At 44.2% G+C, this 4,990-nt stretch overlaps 1 long non-coding RNA gene across 1 annotated transcript in view; it reads left to right on the forward strand.

Moving 5' to 3' along the window:
* Positions 1 to 2,519, forward strand: part of LOC116698021 (uncharacterized) — a 22,308-nt gene extending 19,789 nt beyond the window's left edge. Inside the window, exon 3 of the long non-coding RNA XR_004334095.1 lies at positions 2,510 to 2,519. This is a non-coding gene — a long non-coding RNA (uncharacterized LOC116698021). The remainder of the gene's footprint in view (positions 1 to 2,509) is intronic.
* The last annotated feature ends 2,471 nt before the right edge of the window (positions 2,520 to 4,990 follow it).

Raw genomic sequence — 4,990 nt, forward strand, 5'->3', positions numbered from 1 at the left:
TAAACCATGACAACCCAAGTCTGATATTAGTAAGCGGAGGTGCAGTGCTATGCAATCCTCTGTGCTTCCACTGGGTCAGTCGCCCACTCACAGTCTAATAACCACTGTGTCGGTTCCCCGATCGGTTAAATCAAAGGTAAACAAAAGAGGGGCTATAATTAAGAACCTAATTGGAATTAAAACTAACACTACAATGATAAAACCAAATAAGGAAATTAGATGTGGAATATTAAATATTAGATCTCTGTCTTCTAAAGCAGTACTAGTAACTGATCTCATATCAGATAATCAAAATCGATCTACTCTGTCTTACTGAAACATGGCTGGGCCTTGAAGAATAAGGTAGTCTAAATGAAGCCAATCCTCCCGGTCATATTAATACTCAAATTCCGAGAGGCTCAGGCGGAGGGGAGGAGTTGCAGCCATAGTTCCCATTTAAAGCCCATCAAAATGGGCATTATTCTACATCCCACACATGCAGCACACACCCCACACTAAACCCAAACACTGCAGCAGCACATGTTGTAGTGCACCTGACTATCCCTCACTCTAGGGACTGTGACTCAGCAGATACACTCCACTTTATAGGGGATAAACCTGAAGATTCAACCTTCACCATGCTGGGAGAGTCCAACCTGAGTCCCCATGTCCCCAGGAAACGGGGAAAATTAGCTCAGCCTGTCTAGTCTAATGTGGTGAAGAGATCTGAGCTGTGCCATCCACCCTAACCTCCTCCCACACTCCAGACCGCTCTTAAACAGCAGCAGTCAACGGGGTGCATACAGCAAAAAATACGTGGAATACACTCTGACCGTACTTTACTTATCGTAGCTATATGTGTGAATGGTTCATGACAACAGCCTGAACTGAGTCATTGTCTGAAATGAAATCACAAAAAAAGTTTTGTGGTGAAATCATTCACAGAGCAAACATGTGCATTTCCACTTGTAAAACTGATTTATCTGCTGATTTATCTTTATCAGATTAAACAACTTGCTTTGCTTCCCTCTCTTTCTTTGAAGCTTCACAAGTTAGGACAAGGTGAGGAAGATGTACAGTACTTGGTGAATTGTTAGCAAGGACACTCAACATGTTATCAATGCATCACAGTTGACAAGAGACACACACACACACAGATGTCTGCAGGCAGGGTTGAGGCAGGCCAACACTGCTTACCTGTACCAACTGCAGCCAACCATGGTTGAGTAAATACCATTTTGAAGATCTGTCATTACTCAGCTATCAGCTATTTGTAACATTACCTGCTCGGGGTTAGCCTTTCTCATCCATCACTCAGCTCTAATCGCAAAGGCGAGTCTTTCTGCTTTAAGGCATCTGTATACATTAAGGGGAGTCTGCACAGGCATGCACACAGGCATGTTGTAAAGAACACTTCTACGCAACCAGCTACTGTTGTCATAGGAGTCCAGGGAGGTTGAGGTGATAACATTTGTAGCGCTGCTATTCGGAATAGCCTTCTATCTTTTGTACAACCATGAGTTACTGTACCACCAGGCTGGGGCAGACATGCTCACTCTGAGCTAGCCTCAAGTCTCTGAGCTAGAGTCCAAGACATGTCTCTGAGCTATAGTCCAAGTCAAGTCTCGAGTCTCTGAGCTAGAGACCAAGTCAAGTCTCTGAGCTGGAGTCCAAGTCAAGTCTCAAGTTTTTTGAGCTGGAGTCCAAGTCAAGCCTCAAGTCTCTGAGCTGGAGTCCAATTCAAGTCTGAAGTCTCTGAGCTATAGTCCAAGTCAAGTCTCACGTCTCTGAGTCAAGTCTCTGAGCTGGAGTCCAATTCAAGTCTCAGGTCTCTGAGCTATAGTCCAAGTCAAGTCTCAAGTCTCTGAGCTATAGTCCATTCAAGTCTCAAGTCTCTGAGCCAAGTCTCTGAGCTGGAGTCCAATTCAAAGTCTCTGAGCTGGAGTCAAATTCAAGTCTCAAGTCTCTGAGCTATAGTCCAAGTCAAGTCTCAAGTCTCTGAGTCAAGTCTCTGAGCTGGAGTCCAATTCAAGTCACAAGTCTATGAGTCAAGTCTCTGAGCTGGAGTCCAATTCAAGTCTCAAGTCTCTGAGCTATAGTCCAAGTCAAGTCTCAAGTCTCTGAAATAGAGTCCAAGTCAAGTCTCTGAGCAGGAGTCCATTTCTAGTCTCAAATCTCTGAGCTGGAGTCTATGTATTAAGCATTTGGTGCTTGTATTGTTTGGCCCTTGTTGTATGAAGTGTTTGAACTGCTGAATGACCCAGCAGCTGCCGGCACCATCGACATGTTGGTTGTCTTCTGTCATGTGTGGCCCAGCAGATATGTTACGTGTCACGTGTTATTCAGAAGAATAGGTTACCCGCTCACCAGATGTTTCCTAGCAACAGCAATTGTTCACAAATCCCGCATCTCAAACTTGAGTCCCCATCTCTGAGCTGAGGCAAAGAAGTCGTTTCAAGTTTCCATTTTACTTTTTCCCGTTGATAACACACATATATCAGATAATTTACCATCTATGGTGTTTTTGTAGTACAAAGGTGGCTTTGTAAGTCTTCATTGGAAAATGCTTCACATAGATTCCCTAAACCATAGTTCTTCTTTCCTCTTGACTCACAGACCTCAGAGTGATAAATGACCATGGTGCATTCCAGTTTGGGTTAGAGGAGACCCCCACTCCCCAGACACACAGGGGGGGTTTACCCATCTGTAGAAGTGTAGAAGACTGGAATAAGGGGGCCGGCCGGGTAGTTTTTTTCCCCCCACTCCGCTGTGGAAAGAAAAAGGCCCACATCCTAATAAAAGTGTGACATCACCAGATTGCCTGCATTTGTTTTATACCCAGTGATTATCCCTGTGTTACTAACTATAACTTTTTCATAAGAAAATAAGGCTCCAGCCTCTTTCATTTGACTTAAACTTCTCAAATAACAAATCACATCAATGGTTCTAAGATTCTCTCATTTTAATGTTGTTAGACTAGCAATACTGTCAGTAGATTGTGAACATATTTCTGTATTTATTGTAATTGTATTGTGTTAGTATTACACTCTCGCTCCCTCTCTTCATCTCTCTCTCTCTTTCTAACCAGCAGCGGCAGACGGCCGCCCACCAAGAGCCTGTGTCAGCCTGAGGTTCCTGTCTGTTAAGAGGAAGTTTTTCCACACCACTGTCACACTAAATGCTCTTGGGGGAAATAGTTGGGTCTCTGTAAACTATAGTGTTGTATAGATCTACTCCATGTGAGGTGTCCTGGGATGTTATAAATCGACACTATGAATACAATTAAATTAAAAAGTTTACTGCAAATATACAAGAAGTGTGGCACCATGTGTCTTTGTTCCAAACAAGCACTGACAGTGAGGAGGCTTGTACTCCGATGCAAAGTTGTAGCCCGAGGTGTTATTTTTATTACAGAGAACATCCCATATTCATATTCCCGGGACTATGAAGTTCATTTGACCTCATCTGCAGTACATTGTAAGGAGAGATGGCTTTATTACCCCGAGCTCCAAGAAGCCTGGAGGTTTTCTGCCTCCGTATGCAGAATTGCTCGCCAGCTTGTGGTCACAGAGGCTTGCATGAAAACTACTTCTGCTATTATACCAAATACTCCTAATTGGACCAGGGCTCTGTGCATAGCATGGTTTAAAAGGGATGTGAAAGGTTCAAATTGCTCATATTGCTGAGATGAAACGGAATCTTTCATCATGTAAAACCAGTTCTGGAGATTAAGAGGGTTGCTCCCACTGTATAATGTGAGACGGTGATGCTTAGGCTCATATGTGGGCGGAGTAAGTTATTATTTAATTTACCTAATTTTGAGCTTGTACATTTCTGCATCTAAAGTACTATCCATCCATCTTCATCCGCTTATCTGGTCGCGGGTGCAGCAGCTTCAGCAGGGGACCCCAAACTTCCCTTTCCCGAGCCACATCAACCAGCTCCGACTGGGGGATCCCGAGGCGTTTCCAGGCCAGGTTGGAGATATAATCTCTCCACCTAGTCCTGGTCTTCCCCGAGGCCTCCTCCCAGCTGGACGTGCCTGGACCACCTCCCTAGGGAGGCCCCCAGGAGGCATCCTTACCAGGTGCCCGAACCACCTCAACTGGCTCCTTTAGACGTGAAGGAGCAGCGGCTCTACTCCGAGCTCCTCTCGGACGACTGAGCTTCTCAACCTATCTCTAAGGGAGACGCCAGCCCCCCTCCTGAGGAAACCCATTTCGGCCGCTTGTACCCTGGATCTCATTCTCTCGGTCATGACCCAGCCTTCATGACCATAGGTGAGGGTAGGAACAAACACTGACCGGTAGATCGAGAGCTCAGCTCTCTTTTAATCACAACAGTTCGATAAATTGAATGTAATACCACAAGCGCTGCGCCAATTCTCCGACCAATCTCCTGCTCCATGGTCCTCTCACTCGCAAACAAGACTCCAAGGTATTTAAACTCCTTAACTTGGGGTAAGGACTCATTCCCTACCTGAAGAAAGCACTCCATTGTTTTCCTGCTGAGAATCAAAAGTACCAAAAAACAATATCTGAGTATAAATTACTCAATGCATTTAGCAATGACAGGCATGTAGTTAGTTCCTTTGTGGGGGAAAATAGCCTCAGTTTGCTTGGATTCACAGCAGTTTTCTTGTCGATGACCTCATGAAAAGTCATGAAAAATAAAGTGCCAGGTCTAGAGAAACTCTAAAAATGAACGCTCAGAAAAAAAAGCCTCTTTTCCAATACTCAGCGTAAATTATTTCAGGAAGACCTAACTTTTAATCAGGGCACTACTAAATCAATTCAGCTGTTATCCTAATGAATGTACTTTTTCGCATATATGCAACTAGTCTCTATTTATTTAAATATAGCTCAGTGTAAATCCTTTCAGGAAGACCTCATTTAATCAATGCTCTCTTCAGCTGGTGGAGGTGTCCACCTTCCTGCTAAACCAATCAGAATCGTACACAAACTGCATGGGCCAATCACAGAGTAACAACCCTCCTTTAAATCTGTTCTCC

Source organism: Etheostoma spectabile, chromosome 11, assembly GCF_008692095.1.
Source record: "Etheostoma spectabile isolate EspeVRDwgs_2016 chromosome 11, UIUC_Espe_1.0, whole genome shotgun sequence".
Taxonomy (NCBI): domain Eukaryota; kingdom Metazoa; phylum Chordata; class Actinopteri; order Perciformes; family Percidae; genus Etheostoma; species Etheostoma spectabile.